Below are 20,567 nucleotides of genomic sequence, written 5' to 3' on the forward strand. Positions count from 1 at the left end.
TCTTCCAGGTTGTCCATTTTGTTGGCATGGAGTTGCTTGTAGTAATCTCTCAGGATCGTTTGTATTTGTGCAGTGTCAGATGTTACTTTTCCTTTTTCATTTCTAATTCTATTGATTTGAGTCTTCTCCCTTTTTTTTCTTGATGAGTCTGGCTATTGGTTTATCAATTTTGTTTATCTTCTCAAAGAACCAGCTTTTAGTTTGATTGATCTTTGCTATCGTTTCCTTCATTTCTTTTTCATTTATTTCTGATCTGATCTTTATGATTTCTTTCCGTCTGCTAACTTTGGAGGTTTTTTGTTCTTCTTTCTCTAATGGCTTTAGGTATAACGTTAGGTTGTTTATTTGAGATGTTACTTGTTTCTTAAGGTGGGATTGTATTGTTATAAGCTTCCCTTTTAGAACTGCTTTTGATGCATCCCATACGTTTTGGGTTGTCGTGTTTTGTTGTCATTTTTTTCTAGGTATTTTTTTTATTTCCCCTTTGATTTCCTCAGTGATCTCTTGGTTATTAAGTAGTGCATTGTTTAGGCTCCATGTGTTTGTATTTTTTACAGATTTTTCCTGTAATTGATATCTAGTCTCATAGCATTGTGGTCAGAAAAGATACTTGATACGATTTCAATTTTCTTAAACTTACCAAGGCTTGATTTGTGACCCAAGATATGATCTATCCTGGAGAATGTTCCATGAGCACTTGAGAAGAATTTGTATTCTCTTGTTTTTGGATGGAATTTCCTAAAAATATCAATTAAGTCCATTTTGTTTAATGTATCATTTAAAGCTTGCGTTTCCTTATTAATTTTCATTTTGCATGATCTGTCCATTGGTGAAAGTGAGGTGTTAAAATCCCCTACTATGATTGTGTTACTGTCAATTTCCCATTTTATGGCTGTTAGCACTTCTCTTATGTATTGAGGTGCTCCTATGTTGGGTGCATAAATATTTACAATTGTTAAATATTCTTCTTGGATTGATCCCTTGATCATTATGTAGTGTCCTTGTTTGTCTCTTGTAATAGTCTTTATTTTAAAGTCTATTTTGTCTGATATAAGAATTGCTATGCCCGCTTTTTTTGATTTCCATTTGCATGGAATATCTTTTTCCATCCTCTCACTTTCCGTCTGTATGTGTCCCTAGGTCTGAAGTGCATCTCTTGTAGACAGTATATATATGGGTCTTGTTTTTGTATCCATTCAGCCAGTCTATATCTTTTGGTTGAAGCATTTAATACATTTACTTTTAAGGTAATTATCAACATGTATGTTCCACATACCATTTTCTTAATTGTTTTGGGTTTGCTATTGTAGTTCTTTTCTTTCTCTTGTGTTTCCTGCCTAGAGAAGTTCCTTTAGCATTTGTTGTAAAGCTGGTTTGATGGTGCTGAACTCTCTTAGCTTTTGCTTGTCTGTAAAGGTTTTAATTTCTCCATTGAATCTGAATGAGATCCTTGCTGGGTAAAGTAATCTTTGTTGTTGATTTTTCCCTTTCATCCCTTTAAATATGTCTTGCCAATCCCTTCTGACTTGTAGAATTTCTGCTGAAAGATCAGCTGTTAGCCTTCTGGGGATTCCCTTGTATGTTATTTGTTTTTTTCCCCTTGTTGCTTTTAATATTTTTTCTTTGTATTTAATTTTTGATAATTTGATTAATATGTGTCTTGGCATGTTTCTCCTTGGATTTATCCTATATGGGGCTCTCTGCACTTCCTGGACTTGATTGACTATTTCCTTTCCCATATTAGGGAAATTTTCAACTATAATCTCTTCAAATATTTTCTCAGTCCCTTTCTTTTTCTCTTGTTCTTCTGGGAAGCCTATAATTAGAATGTTGGTGTATTTAATTTTGTCCCAGTGGTCTCTAAGACTGTCCTCAGTTCTTTTCATTCCTTTTTGTTTATTCTGCTCTGTGGTAATTATTTCCATTTTTTTATCTTCCAGGTCACGTATCCATTCTTCTGCCTCGGTTATTCTGCTATCAATTCCTTCTAGAGAATTTTTAATTTCATTTATTGTGTTGTTCATCATTGTTTGCTCTTTAGTTCTTCTAGGTCCTTGTTCAACATTTCTTGTATTTTCTCCATTCTATTTCCAAGATTTTGGATCATCTTTACTATAATTACTCTGAATTCTTTTTCAGGTAAACTGCTTATTTCCTCTTCATTTGTTTGGTCTGGTGGGTTTTTACCTTGCTCTTTCATCTGTTTTGTTTTTCTCTGTCTTCTCATTTTGCTTAACTTACTGTGTTTGGGGTCTCATTTTCACAGGCTGCAGGTGTGTAATTCCCATAGTTTTTGGTGTCTGCTCCCAGTGGCTAAGGTTGGTTCAGTGTGTTGTGTAGGCTTCTTGGTGGAGGGGACTAGTATCTGTGCTCTGGTGGATGAGTCTGGATCTCGTCTTTCTGGTGGGCTGGACTTCTTCCGCTGATGTGTTTTGAGGTGGCTGTGAATTTATTATGATTTTAGGCAGCCTCTCTGCTAATGGGTGGGGTTGTGTTCCTGTCTTGCTAGTTGTTTGGCATAGGGTGCCCAGCACTGTAGTTTTCTGGTTGTTGAGTGGTACTGGGTCTTTACATTGAGATGGAGATCTCTGTGAGAGCTTTCACCATTTGATATTATGTGGAACTGGGAGGTCTGTGGTGGACCAATATCCTGAACTCAGCTTTCCGACCTCAGAGGCACAGGGCTGACATCCGGCAGAGTTCCAAGACCCTGTCAGCCACACAGCTCAGAAGAAAAGGGAGTAAAAAAGAAAGAAAGAAATATAAAAATAAAATAAAATAAAAAGAAATAATGTTTTTAAAAGAAAAAATTAAAAAAATTATTAACAATTAAAATATTAAAAATTAAAAAAAAGAGAAAAGAAAGAAAGAAATCCAAGAGCAACCAAACCAAAAATCAAATCCAACAATGATAATAAGCACTAAAAACTTTATTAAAAAAAAAAGACAGACAGAACCCTAGGACAAATGGTAAAAGCAAAGCTATACAGACAAAATCACACAAAGAAGCAAACACATACACACTCACAAAAAGAGAAAAAGGAAAAATAATATATATATATATATATATTTAAAATAAAGGAAGAGAGCAACCAAATCAATAAACAAATCTAACAATGATAATAAACTCTAAATACTAAACTAAGATAAACATAAAACCAGAAACCAGTTAGTTGCATACAGCAAACCCCAAGTCTACAGTTACTCCCAAAGTCCACTGCCTCAATTTTGGGATTATTCATTGTCTATTCAGGTATTCCACAGTCGCAGAGTACTTCAAGTTAATTTTGGAGATTTAATCCGATGCTCCTGACGCTGCTGGGAGAGATTTCCTTTTCTCTTCTTTTTTCGCACAGCTCCTGGAGTTCAGCCTTTGATTGGCCCCACTTCTGCGTGTAGGTTTCCTGAGCATGTCTGGTCCCACCCAGACAGGACGGGGTTAAAGGAGCAGCTGATTAGGCGTTTCTGGCTCACTCAGACCAGCGGGGAGGGAGGGGTAAGGAATGCAGGGAGATCCTGAGGTGGCAGAGGTCAGTGTGATGTTGCAACAGCCTGAGGTGCGTTGTGTGTTCTTCCGGGGAAGTTGTCCCTGGATCACGGGACCCTGGCAGTGGCGGGCTGCACAGGCTCCCAGGAGGGGAGGTGTGGATAGTGACCTGTGCTTGCACAGCTTCTTGGTGGCTGCAGCAACAGCCTTAGCGTTTCACGCCCGTCTCTGGTGTCCACGCTGATAGCCGTGGCTCGCGCCCATCTCTGGAGCTCGTTTAGGTGGTGTTCTGAATCCCCTCTCCTTGCGCACCCCAAAGCAATGGTCTCTTGCTTCTTAGGCAGGTCCAGACTTTTTCTGCACTCCCTTCTGGCTAGCTGTGGTGCACTAGCCCCCTTCAGGCTGTGTTCATGCAGCCAACCCCAGTCCTCTCCCTGGGATCTGACCCCCGAAGCCAGAGCCTCAGCTCCCAGGCCCCACCCGTCCCGGTGGGTGGGCAGACAAGCCTTTTGAGCTGGTGAGTGCTGGTCAGCACTGATCCTCTGTGCGGGAATCTCTCCACTTTTCCCTCTGCACCCCTGTTGCTATGCTCTCCTCAGTGACTCCAAAGCTTCCCCCCCCACGCCCCCTCGTTATGTCCCATCTCCGCCAGTGAAGAGGCTTCCTAGTGTGTGGAAAATTTTCCTCCTTCACTGCTCCCTCCCTGAGGTGCAGGTCCCATCCCTATTCTTTTGTCTCTATTTTATCTTTTTTTTTTTTTTTTTTTTTGCCCTACCCAGGTACATGGGGAGTTTCTTGCCTTTTTGGAAGTCTGAGGTCTTCTGCCAGCATTCAGTAGGTGTTCTGCAGGAGTTGTTCCACATGTAGATGTATTTCTGATGTATTTGTGGGGAGGAAGGTGATCTCCACGTCTTACTCCTCTGCCATCTTGAAGGTCTCCCCTCTAAATTAGTATAATTTTGAAAGTCTCCAGAAAGAAACCCTAGGTCCATGTCTTACCTTGATACTAAAACTAGGCAAAGACATCACAAGATCAATGTCCCTTATGAATATAGACACAAAAATTCTCAACAAAATCTCTGCCATCCAAATCCAGCAACATATAAAGGATTATACATCATGACTAAGCAGGATTATCTAAGGAATGCAAAACTGGTTTAACATCAAAAAAAAAAAAATCAGTGGGCTTCCCTGGTGGTGCAGTGGTTGAGAATCTGCCTGCCAATGCAGGGGACACGGGTTCAGGCCTTGGTCTGGGAGGATCCCACGTGCTGCAGAGCGACAGGGTCCATGAGCCGCAACTGCTGAGCCTGCGCGTCTGGAGCCTGTGCTCCGCAGCAAGAGAGGCTGCAATGGTGAGAGGCCCGTGCACTGTGATGAAGAGTGGCCCCCGCTTGCCACAACTAGAGAAAGCCCTCGCACAGAAATGAAGACCCAACACAGCCAAAAATAAATAAATAAGTAAATTAATTAATTAAAATATTTTTAAAAAAATCAGTGTAATACAACATATTAATTTAAAAAACCACATGATCATCTCAATAGATAATGTGAAAGTGTTTGACAAAATCCACATACATTGGTGATAAAAAGAAACAAAAAGCTAGGAATAGAAGAAAAGTTACTAAACCTTATACAGAGCATATACAAAAACCTTCAGGTAATAGGTTTGATTGAATTATTTTCCCTTAAGATCAAGGATGGAAACAACAAGATAAGAATATCTGCTCTCCTCACTTCTATTCAACATTGTACTGCAGAATCTAGCCAGAGCAATTAGGAAAGAAAAGGAAATAAATGGCATCCAGATGAGAAATGAAGATGTAAAAAATATGTCTATTCTCAGATGACATATTCTTGTATACAACAAATTCTAAGGAATCCAAATACATACATACATGCATGCATGTGTGTGCATGCACACACACACACACACACACTATTAGAACTAATAAACAATTTCAGCAAAGCCATGGGACACAAGGTCAATATTCAAAAAAAAATCAATTGTATTTCTAAATGCTATCAGTAAACATTTAAATTAAATAAATAAAACAATTCCTTAGATGATCATAAAAATATTTGAAGAGTTAAGAATAAATTTAATCATATAAGTTTGACTTATACACTGAAAACTACTAAATATTGCTAAAAGACATAAAAGAAAAACCTAAATGAATGGAAAGATACACAGATGCATTGGAAAACGTTACTCTAAATGAAAGTAGCCAGTCACAAGAATACATACTCCATGATTCCAGATTCCATCTGGAATAAATATAAAATATCCAGAATAGGCAAATCATAGAAACAAAAAGTTTACTATTGTTGCCAGAGGCTAGAGAGAGGGGTGATAATGAGTAATTGCTAATGGATATAGAGTTTCTTTGGGAGGTAATGACAACGTTCTAAAATTAAATGATGTCATAGTTCCACAACTATATGAATATACTAAAAAAACTGAATTGTACACTTTAGAACAGGTGAATTTTATGATAATTGAATAATATCTCAATAAAGTTGTTACTTTTAAAATGTGCTATGGAGTTTGTTTGTTTTTTAAGCCAAAGAGACTGTATTATATCAAAGTTTATTTCAATAAAGAGAATATTGCCAGGCATAAAAATGTGATTTCATTGTGTAAATCTGTCAGTTCATCAAGAGGACTTAACATGCCTAAATGATTATGTACTGTCTTAATTTGTTAGGCTGCTATGACAAAATACCATAGACTGGATACCTTACAAACAATAGAAATTTATTTCTCACTGTTCTGAGGGCTAGAAGTCCAAGATCAAGGCATCATCAGATTAATTGCCTGGTGAGAACCTGCTTTCTTGTTCATAGACATCTAACATTTTTGTGTGTCTTTATATGGCGGAAGGGTCAGGAGACCTCTTTGGGGTCTCCTTTATAAGGGCACTAATCCCAGTCATAAGGGATCTGCTCTCATGACCTAATAACCTCCCAAAGGCTCCACCTCCAAACACCTTCACATTGGGGATTAGGCGTCAACATATTAATTTTGGGGAGACACAAACATTCAGACCATAGCATATACTTAATAAGAGATCTTCAAGATACATGAAGAAAAACTGATAGCATGCCAAAGAAAAACAGACATTTACAGCTGTTGTCAGAGATTACAGTACTAATCTCTCAATAATTTATAGAACAAGTAAATAAAACATCAGTAACATTATAGATTTGAATAACACAATCAACCAAATAGACCTCATTGATATTTATAGAACACTCCACCCCAGAGCACAGAATATACATTCTTTTCAAGCACACAATGGAACAGTTACCAAGATATACCATTCTCTGCAACATAGAACAAGTTTCAATAAATTGTAAAGGATTTAAATCACAGAGTATGTTCCCTGGCCAAAATGGAATTAACTTAGAAATCAATAAGATAAAGATCTCTGGAATATCCCCACATATTTAATAATAAATTACATACTTCTAAATAACATGTGGTTCAAAAAATTCAAAGAGAAGTTAGGGAATATTTTTGAACTGAATGAAAATTAAAACACAACATATATTAATCTGTAAGTTATCTTAAAGCATTACTTGCAGTTAAACTTATCACACTAAAGGCCTGTTTTAGAAAAGATGAAAGGTCTCAGTTAGTGACCTCAGCCTCCACCTTAAGGAACCAGACACAAAAAGAGCAAAGAAACCATAGAGCAAATAGAAAAAAATGAAATAATACTGATCAGGGTAGAAATCAATGAAACTGAAAATACAAACAAAGGAGAATCTATGAAGTCAATAATTGGTTATTTAAGAAAACCAATAGAATTGATAAACCTCTAACCATACTAACCAGGAAAAAAAATTTACTAAAATCAGGATTGAGAGAAATGACATTTCTATAGATTATACAGTTATCAAAAGGATAATAAATGTTTTTTAAAAGTTTTATGGTTAAAAATTTGACAAGTTAGATGAAATGGAAAATTTCCTTTAAAGACACAAATGATCAAAGTCCACTCAAGAAAAAACTGATTAATTGGAATAACTTAGTATGTATTAAAGAATTAACTATTGTAATTATAAATACTATAGATATCTTTGTGAATTCTACCAAACATTCAGGAAAGAAAGAATACCAATTCTAGAAGAGTTCTTCTGGAAAAACTGAAGAAGAGGAAGTTAATCCCAAATCATTCTATGAATCCAGAACGGCCTGCTATCGACATATAACAGAAACATTACAAGAAAACTATAGTATATCCCTTATTAATGTAGATGCAAATTTTTAAACAAATTTTTAGCAAAATTACTAACAATATGTTAAAAATATGATATATCAAGAACAATTGGGATTTGTCCTCGGAATGCAAGGTTGATTTATATTAGAAAATCAATTTATATAACTTACTATATTATCAAGTAAAAATAGAAAATCATGTAATCAACTCAATAGGTGCAGAAAAACATTTGACAAAATTGAACATGTAGCCCTGTCAGAAGATATTAATATATTAGGAATACAAGGGAACTTTCTCTGCATGATAGAAAACATCTACCAAAACCTACAGTTAACATCATATTCAATGTGAAAAACTGAAGGTTTTCCCCCAGGATCAGGAAGAAGACAAGGATATCCATTCACACCACTTCTACCCAACATTGCACTGAAGGTTCTAAGCAGTGCAGTAGGCAAGAAAAATAAATTTAAAACACTAATATTGGAAAGAAACAATTAAGAGTATCTTTATTTGTAGACAACATAATCTTTTACATTGGAAATCCAAAGGAATCTACCAAAAAGCTAATAGAACTATTTCATGAGTTTAGTAAATTTCTAGGATGTAAGCTTAATAACAAAATCAGTTACAGGTCTATATTCCAATGATGAAAAATAAATTTGAAGTTTAAAAAATCAATAACATTTTCAATATTTTAAAATATGAAATAGTATGAGATAAATCTGACAAAAGATATGCAAGCTCTGTGCACTAAAGTTTACAAAACAGTGCTGGGAGAAATTAAAGAAGACCTAAATAAATGGAGGGATGCACCATATTCATGGTTCACTAGACTGAATATTATCAAGCAGTCAGTTCTTCCCAAATTGTTCTGTAGAATAAATGCAAGCCCAATCAAAAGTCCAAGATAATTTATTTTACAAGTTGGCAAAATGATTCTAAAATCCATGCAGAAATAAAACAGATACAGAATAACCAAAACAGCTTTATAAAAGAACAAACTTGGAGGACTGACACTATCTCATTCTAAATTTTATTATGAGGCTACAGTAATGAAGATAGTGCAGTTTTGGTGTCAGGACAAGCAAATAGGTCATGATGTAAAACAGAGAGTCCAGAAATTTACAGACATATATGTAGCCAACTATTTTTGACAAATACACAAAAGCAATTCATTTGGAGATACAATAGTCTTTTCAAGGTATGGGGTTGGACAACAGGCACATGAAAAGATGTTGAACATTGCTAATTATTAGAGAAATGCAAATCAAATCTGCAATGAGGTATCACCTCACAGCAGTCAGAATGTCAATCATTAAAAAGCTTACAAATAACAACTGCTGGAGAGGATGTGGAGAAAAAGAAACTTCCTGCACTGTTGGTGGGAATGTAAATTGGTGCAGCCACTATGGAAAGCAGTATATAGGTTCCTTAAACAACTAAAAATAGAGTTATCATATGATCCAGGAATCTCATTCCTGGACATATATCCAGAAAAGATGAAAACTCTAATTTGAAAAGATATATACACCCTAATGTTCATTGCAGCACCATTTACAATAACCAAGACATGGAAACAACCTAAATGTCCATCAACAGATGAATGGATAAAGATGTTGTATATATGCACAATGGAATATTAGTCATAAAAAAGAATGAAATAATGACATTTGCAGCAACATGGATGGACCTAAAGATTATCATACTAAGTGAAGTAAGTCAGAGAAAGACAAATATCTTATGATTCCAATTATATGTGGAATCTAAAAAAAATATACAAATGAATTTATTTACAAAACAGAAATAGATTCACAGACATAGAAAACAAACTTATGGTTACCAAAAGGAAAAGGGGGGAGGGATAAATTAGGAGTTTGGGATTAACAGATACATACTACTATATACAAAACAGATAAACAGCAAGGACCTACAGTAATAATATGTAATAGAAAAGAATATATATATATATATATATATATATATATATATATATATATATATATATATAGAATCAGTTTGTTGTGCATCTGAAACTAATACAACATTGTAAATCAACTATACTTCAATAAAAAAAAAAGTTGCGGGGCTCGAATAATTTGATGTCCATGTATAAATAAATATTGATCTGTAACTTACACCATGTACAACAATTAACTCAGAATGGATCATAGGACTCAATTTTTTTTTACATCTTTATTGGAGTAAAATTGCTTTACAGTGGTGTGTTTGTTAGTTTCTGCTTTATAATAAAGTGAATCAGCTATACATATACATATATCCCCATATCTCCTCCTTCTTGCATCTCCCTCCCACCCTCTCTATCCCACCCCTCTAGGTGGTCAGAAAGCACCGAGCTGATCTCCCTGTGCTATGCGGCTGCTTCCCACTAGCTATCTATTTTACACTTGGTAGTGTACATATGTCCATGCCACTGTCTCATTTCATCCCAGCTTAGCTTTCCCCCTCCCCGTGTCTTCAAGCCCATTCTCTACGTCTGCATTACTGTCCTGCCCCTAGGTTCTTCAGAACCTTTTTTTTTTTTTTTTTTAGATTCCATATATATGTGTTAGCATACAGTATTTGTTTTTCTCTTTCTGACTTACTTCACTCTGTATGACAGACTCTAGGTCCATCCACCTCACTACAAATAACTCAATTTCATTTCTTTTTATGGCTGAGTAATATTCCATTGTATATATGTGCCACATCTTCTTTATCCATTCATCTGTTGATGGACACTTAGGTTGCTTCCATGTCCTGGCTATTGTAAATAGAGCTGCAATGAACATTTTGGTACATGACTCTTTTTGACCTATGGTTTTCTCAGGGTATATGCCCAGTAGTGGGATTGCTGGGTCATATGGTAGTTCTATTTGTAGCTTTTTAAGGAACCTCCATACTGTTCTCCATAGTGGCTGTATCAATTTACATTCCCACCAACAGTGCAAGAGGGTTCCCTTTTCTCCACACCCTCTCCAACATTTATTGTTTGTAGATTTTTTGATGATGGCCATTCTGACTGGTGTGAGGTGATACCTCATTGTGGGTTTGATTGGAATTTCTCTAATGATTAGTGATGTTGAGAATCCTTTCATGTGTTTGTTGGCTATGTGTATATCTTCTTTGTAGAAATGTCAATTTAGGTCTTTTGTCCATTTTTGGTTTGGGTTGTTTGTTTTTGTGATATTGAGCTGCATGTGCTGCTTGTAAATTTTGGAGATTAATCCTTTGTCAGTTGCTTCATTTGCAAATACTTTCTCCCATTCTGTGGGTTGTCTTTTCATCTTGTTTATGGTTTCCTTTGCTGTGCAAAAGCTTTTAAGTTTCATTAGGTCCCATTTATTTATTTTTTTTTAAATTTCCATTTCTCTAGGTGGTGGGTCAAAAAGGATCTTGCTGAGATTTATGTCAGAGTGTTCTGCCTATGTTTTCCTCTAAGAATTTTATAGAGTCTGGCCTTACATTTAGGTCTTTAATCCATTTTGAGTTTATTATTGTATATGGGGTTAGGGAGTGTTCTAATTTCATTCTTTTACATGTAGCTGTCCAGTTTTCCCAGCACCACTTATTGAAGAGGCTGTCTTTTCTCCATTGCATATTCTTGCCTCCTTTATCAAAAATAAGGTGACCATATGTGCATGGGTTTATCTCTGGGCTTTCTATCCTGTTCCATTGATCTATATTTCTGTTTTTGTGCCAGTACCATACTGTCTTGATTACTGTAGCTTTGTAGAATAGTCTGAAGCATAGGACTAAATTTAACTATAAAATGTCTAGGAAGAAACAAGGGAGAAAATATTTGTTAAAATTAGGTTAAGCAAAGATTTCTTTGATGTGATGCCAAAAGAATGTTAGTTTATCTCCTCATAAAATAAAAATTTGATAATTTTAACTTCATCAAAATTAATTTATGCTCTTTTGAAAGACACAGGGGAATAAAACATTAGTCACAGAATGGAGAGAAATTTTTCAAACCACATACTATTAAAGACTTGTATGTAGAGAGGACTGGGGCTGGCGGCGTGAACACAGCCTGAAGGGGTTAGCGCACCACAGCTAGCCGGGAGGGAGACCGGGGAAAAAGTCTGCAGCTGCTGAAGAGGCAAGAGACTTTTTCTTCCCTCTGTGTTTCCTGGTGCGCGAGGAGAGGGGATTCAGAGCACCGCCTAAACGAACTTCAGAGACTGGCGCGAGCCGCAGCTATCAGCGCGGACCCCACAGCAACAGGGGCACAGAGGAAAAAACGGAGAGATTCCCGCACAGAGGCTCGGCGCCGAGTAGCACTCAGCAGCCGGAGAGGCTTGTCTGCTCACCCGCCGGGGCGGGCGGGGCTGGGAGCTGAGGCTCGGCTTCGGTCGGATCGCAGGGAGAGGACTGGGGCTGGCAGCGTGAACACAGCCTGAAGGGGTTGGCGCACCACAGCTAGCCGGGAGGGAGACTGGGAAAAGGTCTGCAGCTGCCGAAGAGGCAAGAGACTTTTTCTTGCCTCTTAGTTTCGCTGCGCGCAAGGAGAGGGGATTCAGAGCGCCGCCTAAACGAACTCCAGAGAAGGGCGCGAGCCGCGGCCATCAGCGCGGACCCCAGAGACGGGCGTGAGATGCTGGGGCTGCTGCTGCCGCCTCCAAAAAGCCTGTGTGTGAGCACAGGTCACTCTCCACACCGCCCCTCCCGGTAGCCTGTGCAGCCCGCCACTGCCAGGGTCCCGGGATCCGGGGACAACATCCCCGGGAGAACGCACTGCGCGCCTCAGGCTGGTGCAACGTCACGCCGGCCTCTGACGCTGCAGGCTCGCCCCGCCTCCTCTGTACCCCTCCCTCCCCGCGGCCTGGGTGAGCCAGAGCCCCCGAAGCAGCTGCTCCTTTAACCCCGTCCTGTCTGGGCGGGGAACAGACGCCCTCAGGCGACCTACACGCAGAGGAGGGTCCAAATCCAAAGCTGAACCCCAGGAGCTGTGCGAACAGGGAAGAGAAGGGGAAATCTCTCCCAGCAGCCTCAGAAGCAGCGGATTAAAACTCCACAAACAACTTGATGTGCCTGCATCTGTGGAATACCTGAATAGACAACGAATCATCCCAAATTCACGAGGTGGACTCTGGGAGCAGGAGATATTAATTTTTCCCCTTTTCCTTTTTTTTGTGAGTGTATATGTATATGCTTCTGGGTGAGATTTTGTCTGTATAGCTTTGCTTTACAATAGCTATATTTTACTTCACTATATTATAGCATCTTTCTTTCTTTCTTTCTATTTTTTCTCCCTTTTACTCTGAGCTGTGTGGACGAAAGGCTCTTGGTGCTCCAGCCAGGCATCAGGGCCGTGCCTCTGAGGTGGGAGAGCCAACTTCAGAACACTGGTCCACAAGAGACCTCCCAGCTCCATGTAATACCAAACGGCAAAAATCTCCCAGAGATCTCCATCACAACATCAAGACCCAGCTTCACCCAACGACCAGCAAGCTACAGTGCTGGACACCCTATGCCAAACAACTAGCTAGACAGGAACACAACCCCATCCATTAGTAGAGAGGCTTCCTAAAGTCATAATAAGGCCACAGACACCCCAAAATACACCACCAGACGTGGACGTGCCACCAGAAAGAGAAGATCTATCCTCATCCACCAGAACTCAGGCACTAGTTCCCTCCACCAGGAAGCCTACACAACCCACTGAACCAACCTTAGCCACTGGGGACAGATACCAGAAACAACGGGAACTACGAACCTGCAGCCTGTGAAAAGGAGACCCCAAACACAGTAAGATAGGCAAAATGAGATGACAGAAAAACACACAGCAGATGTAGGAGCAGGCTCAAAACACACTGGACTTAACAAATGAAGAGGAAATAGGTAGTCTACCTGAAAAAGAATTCAGAATAATGATAGTAAGGATGATCCAAAATCTTGGAAATAGAATAGACAAAATGCAAGAAACATTTAACAAGGATGTAGAAGAACTAAAGAAGAACCAAGCAATGATGAAGAACACAATAAATGAAATTAAAAATACTCTAGATGGGATCAATAGTAGAATAACTGAGGCAGAAGAAAGGATAAGTGACCTGGAAGATAAAATGGTGGAAATAACTACTACAGAGCAGGATAAAGAAAAAAGAATGAAAAGAACTGAGGACAGTCTCAGGGACCTCTGGGACAACATTAAACGCTCCAACATTCGAATTATAGGGGTACCAGAAGAAGAAGAGAAAAAGAAAGGGACTGAGAAAATTTTTGAAGAGATTATAGTTGAAAACTTCCCTAATATGGGAAAGGAAATAGTTAATCAAGTCCTGGAAGCACAGAGAGTCCCATACAGGATAAACCCAAGGAGGAACACGCCAAGACACATATTAATCAAACTGTCAAAAATTAAATATAAGGAAAACATATTAAAGGCAGCAAGGGAAAAAAAACAAATAACACACAAGGGAATCCCCATAAGGTTAAAACATCTGATCTATCAGCAGAAACTCTGCAAGCCAGAAGGGAGTGGCAGGATATACTTAAAGTCATGAAGGAGAAAAACCTACAACCAAGATTACTCTACCCAGCAAGGATCTCATTCAGATTTGATGGAGAAATTAAAACCTTTACAGACAAGCAAAAGCTGAGAGAGTTCAGCACCACCAAACCAGCTTTAGAACAAATGCTAAAGGAACTTCTCTAGGCAAGAAACACAAGAGAAGGAAAACGCCTACAATAACAAACCCAATACATTTAAGAAAATGGGAATAGGAACATACATATCGATAATTACCTTGAATGTAAATGGATTAAATGTTCCCACCAAAAGACACAGGCTGGCTGAATGGATACAAAAACAAGACCCATATATATGCTGTCTACAAGAGACCCACTTCAGACCTAGAGACACATACAGATTGAAAGTGAGGGGATGGAAAAAGATATTCCATGCAAATGGAAATCAAAAGAAAGCTGGAGTAGCAATTCTCATATCAGACAAAATAGACTTTAAAATAAAGACTATTACAAGAGACAAAGAAGGACACTATATAATGATCAAGGGATCGATCCAAGTGGAAGGTATAACAATTGTAAATATTTATGCACCCAACATAGGAGCACCTCAATACATAAGGCAAATACTAACAGCCATAAAAGGGGAAATTGACAGCAACACAATCATAGTAGGGGACTTTAACACCCCACTTTCACCAATGGACAGATCATCCAAAATGAAAACAAATAAGGAAACACAAGCTTTAAATGATACATTAAACAATATGGACTTAATTGATATTTATAGGACATTCCACCCAAAAACAACAGAATACACATTTTTCTCAAGTGCTCATGGAACATTCTCCAGGATAGATCATATCTTGGGTCACAAATCAAGCCTTGGTAAATTTAAGAAAATTGAAATCGTATCAAGTATCTTTTCCGACCACAACGCTATGAGACTAGATATCAATTACAGGAAAAGATCTGTAAAAAATACAAACACATGGAGGCTACACAATACATTACTTAATAACGAAGTGATTACTGAAGAAATCAAAGGGGAAATCCAAAAATACCTAGAAACAAATGACAATGGAGACACGACGACCCAAAACCTATGGGACACAGCAAAAGCAGTGCTAAGAGGGAAGTTTATAGCAATACAAGCCTACCTCAAGAAACAGGAAACATCTCGAATAAACAACCTAACCTTGCACCTAAAGCAATTAGAGAAAGAAGAACAAAAAAACCCCAAAGCCAGCAGAAGGAAAGAAATTATAAAGATCAGGTCAGAAATAAATGAAAAAAAATGAAGGAAACAATAGCAAAAATCAATGAAACTAAAAGCTGGTTCTTTGAGAAGATAAACAAAATTGATAAACCATTAGCCAGACTCATCAAGAAAAAAAGGGAGAAGACCCAGATCAATAGAATTAGAAATGAAAAAGGAGAAGTAACCACTGACACTGCAGAAATACAAAAGATCATGAGAGATTACTACAAGCAACTCTATGCCAATAAAATGGACAACCTGGAAGAAATGGACAGATTCTTAGAAATGCACAAACTGCCGAGACTGAACCAGGAAGAAATAGAAAATATGAACAGACCAATCACAAGCACTGAAATTGAAACTGTGATTAAAAACCTTCCAACAAACAAAAGCCCAGGACCAGATGGCTTCACAGGCGAATTCTATCAAACATTTAGAGAAGAGCTAACACCTATCCTTCTCAAACTCTTCCAAAATATTGCAGAGGGAGGAACACTCCCAAACTCATTCTACGAGGCCACCATCACCCTGATACCAAAACCAGACAAAGATGTCACAAAGAAAGAAAACTACAGGCCAATATCACTGATGAACATAGATGCAAAAATCCTCAACAAAACACTAGCAAACAGAATCCAACAGCACATTAAAAGGATCATACACCATGATCAAGTGGGGTTTATCCCAGGAATGCAAGGATTCTTCAATATACGCAGATCAATCAATGTGATACACCATATTAACAAATTGAAGGAGAAAAACCATATGATCATCTCAATAGATGCAGAGAAAGCTTTTGACAAAATTCAACACCCATTAATGATAAAAGCCCTGCAGAAAGTAGGCATAGAGGGAACTTTCCTCAACATAATAAAGGCCATATATGACAAACCCACAGCCAACATTGTCCTCAATGGTGAAAAACTGAAACCATTTCCACTAAGATCAGGAACAAGACAAGGTTGCCCACTCTCACAACTATTATTCAACATAGTTTTGGAAGTGTTAGCCACAGCAATCAGAGAAGACAAAGAAATAAAAGGAATCCAAATCGGAAAAGAAGAAGTAAAGCTGTCACTATTTGCAGATGACATGATACTATACATAGAGAATCCTAAAGATGCTACCAGAAAACTCCTAGAGCTAATCAATGAATTTGGTAAAGTAGCAGGATACAAAATTAATGCACAGAAATCTCTTGCATTTCTATACACTAATGACGAAAAATCTGAAAGTGAAATTAAGAAAACACTCCCATTTACCATTGCAACAAAAAGAATAAAATATCTAGGAATAAACCTACCTAAGGAGACAAAAGACCTGTATGCAGAAAATTATAAGACACTGATGAAAGAAATTAAAGATGATACAAATAGATGGAGAGATATACCATGTTCCTGGATTGGAAGAATCTACATTGTGAAAATGACTCTACTTCCCAAAGCAATCTACAGATTCAATGCAATCCCTATCAAACTACCACTGGCATTTTTCACAGAACTAGAACAAAAAATTTCACAATTTGTATGGAAACACAAAAGACCCCGAATAGCCAAAGCCATCTTGAGAACGAAAAATGGAGCTGGGGGAATCAGGCTTCCTGACTTCAGACTATATTACAAAGCTTCAGTAATCAAGACAGTTTGGTACTGGCACAAAAACAGAAATATAGATCAATGGAACAGGATAGAAAGCCCAGAGATAAACCCACACACATATGGTCAACTTATCTTTGATAAAGGAGGCAAGCATATACAGTGGAGAAAAGACAGCCTCTTCAATAAGTGGTGCTGGGAAAATTGGACAGGAACATGTAAAAGTATGAAATTAGAACACTCCCTGACACCATGCACAAAAATAAACTCAAAATGGATTAAAGACCTAAGTGTAAGGGCAGACACTATCAAACTCTTAGAGGAAAACATAGGCAGAACACTCTATGACATACATCACAGCAAGATTCTTTTTGACCCAGCTCCCAGAGAAATGGAAATAAGAACACAAGTAAACAAATGGGACCTAATGAAACTTAAAAGCTTTTGCACAGCAAAGGAAACCATAAACAAGACCAAAAGACAACCCTCAGAATGGGAGAAAATATTTGCAAATGAAGCAACTGACAAAGGATTAATCTCCAAGATTTACAAGCAGCTCATGCAGCTCAATAACAAAAAAACGAACAACCCAATCCAAAAATGGGCAGAAGATCTAAATAGACATTTCTCCAAAGAAGATATACAGATGGCCTACAGACACATGAAAGAATGCTCAACATCATTAATCATTAGAGAAATGCAAATCAAAACTACAATGAGATATCATCTCACACCGGTCAGAATGGCCATCATCAAAAAATCTAGAAACAATAAATGCTGGAGAGGGTGTGGAGGAAAGGAAACACTCTTGCACTGTTGGTGGGAATGTAAATTGATACAGCCACTATGGAGAACAGTATGGAGGTTCCTTAAAAAACTACAAATAGAACTACCATATGACCCAGCAATCCCACTACTGGGCATATACCCTGAGAAAACCATAGGTCAAAAAGAGTCATGTACCAAAATGTTCATTGCAGCTCTATTTACAATAGCCAGGACATGGAAGCCACCTAAATGTCCATCGACAGATGAATGGATGAAGAAGATGTGGCACATATATACAATGGAATATTACTCAGCCATAAAAAGAAATGAAATGGAGGTATTTGTAATGAGGTGGATGGAGTTAGAGTCTGTCATACAGAGTGAAGTAAGTCAGAAAGAGAAAAACAAATACAGTATGCTAACACATATATACGGAATCTAAGGGAAAAAAAAAAAAAAAAAGGCCATGAAGAACCTAGTGGCAAGACGGGAATAAAGACACAGACCTACTAGAGAATGGACTTGAGGATATGGGGAGGGGGTGGGGTGAGATGTGACAGGGTAAGAGAGTGTCATGGACATATATACACTACCAAATGTAAAATAGATAACTAGTGGGAAGCAGCCGCACAGCACAGGGAGATCAGTTCGGTGCTTTGTGACCACCTAGAGGGGTGGGATGGGGAGGGTGGGAGGGAGGGAGATGCAAGAGGGAAGTGAAATGGGAACATATTGTATATGTATAACTGATTCACTTTGTTATAAAGCAGAAGCTAACACGCTATTGTAAGGCAATTATACTTCAATAAAGATGTTAAAAAAAAAAAAAGACTTGTATGTAGAATATATAAAGACTTTTCAAAACTTGATAAAAAGGGAATAACCACATTTTAAAAATAGGCATAATATTTGAAAAGACCTGTGGATGACATGACAAGAAAATTTGCTCAACACCAGTAGTTGTTAGATAAATAAAAAATGAAACTACATTTAGAAACCACTTGTATACCTATTAGATTGGCTAAAATTAAGACTGGGTATTTCAAGTTTTGGCAATGATGTGGAGGATTGGAACTGTCCTACAACACTGGAGAGAATGCAGAAGGGTGGAATCACTTTGGAAAAACAGTTTGGCAAGTTCTGAAATTGTTAAATATTGATTTACCTCATGATTCAGCAATTTCACTTCCTTGATATTTTCCTGAGATAAATTGTGTATTCATACAAAGGCCTGTGTTGATAGCCAAAAACTGGAAACAACTCAAATGTTCAACAGATGAATAGATAAACAATGTGGTATATCCATAAAATAAATGAAATGAACATTTGGTATACACAACATGGATGAATCAAAAAAATTATGCTGAGTGAATGAAGTGAGACTAAACAATAGTTCCTACTACAGGATTTCATTTATATAAAATTCTAGAAAATATGAACAAATCTATAGTAAGAAAATAACTTGATGTTTACGTGGGGGATGGAAGGTGGGAGAGGCAAGAAGAGAGGGATTTCAAAGGGGCATGAACAAATTCTGGAAGTGATGGATGTGTTCATTCTCTTTACAGTGCAATGGTTCCACAAATGTATTTGTAGGTCAAAAATTAACAAATGGTACATTTTAAATAGATGCAATTTATTTTTTGTCAATTATTCCTCAGTAAAGCTGCTTAAATATCACAAAAGGTAGACATAAATATATAAAATAATTCTTCCCTATTAGAAATGATTTCTACTATATGGGATTTCTTAACATATGATATAGAAAATATGAATAGGATATAAACATCAAGTAATGATTCAAAGTGAATAAGATAAATGTGAAATTGCAGGAGAACTATTTGCTTGTTTTCATTGTTAGAGTATACAAATTGCCTACAATGAAAATCATTTACTTTCCTAATATAAAAAATGATATTATGCCACTCCCCGACCTTAGACAATAAACTCATGGGACTTTTGCTTTCAATCATGGAAGCTTTTCACTACGAAAAGGCCATGGATGGTGAAGATACAGTTTTAGGAAGATGAGTGATGGGTTCAGCCAAAAACTGAGAGACATTTTGGTACCGTATTCCTGGTTCTCTGAACTTGAAGCCTTGTCATGTCTATGGCGTACATACATATGGTAGAGAGGCAGCATAAATTGACTCAGCCAGTGGGCAGCAGGGGCTATATTATAAATCCTACTTTCCCCAAATTGGATATGATAAAAGATTCAAGAATAGCCAGATGGTGACAAAGTGGTGCAGCTGGTGGGGGGCGGGGGGGAGACATTCTCTTTCCACTTTCCCCTGTATCTTAGAAAGATCTTGGATTGGAGATAAAGATCTGGCTTCCATGGGAATGGCTACAGTCCAGTTGCATGACTATAGGCACTTCACTTCACCTGTCATAGCTCTAATTCTCTTGTAAGATGCAGACACCAACAGTCTATTGTAAAGAGCAGATGTGGTTGCATCCAGGAGAGCACGGTGCATCCTGTAAGAGAAAGTACAAGTTAGTTTACCAAGTCCCTGCTGTTCGCTAGCAAGCTAGATCTGAGCCTTTCACCATGATGGGGGCAGTAGATTGTAAGAGCAGAGAAAGCGAGCTCCTACTAGGAACCCATAGGTCTGCATTCCTGGCATACTTTACTTCCCGTATCACCATCCACACCTGTATCCCTCTTGCCTCTTGACCACAAGTTTGGTTTGTTCTCCTTCTGTGCTCCAATGATCCCAGCTATTTTAAAAAGACACTTCAGCATTGCAGTTTTC

Source organism: Balaenoptera acutorostrata, chromosome 3 (genome assembly GCF_949987535.1).
Source record: "Balaenoptera acutorostrata chromosome 3, mBalAcu1.1, whole genome shotgun sequence".
NCBI classification, from domain to species: Eukaryota; Metazoa; Chordata; class Mammalia; order Artiodactyla; family Balaenopteridae; genus Balaenoptera; species Balaenoptera acutorostrata.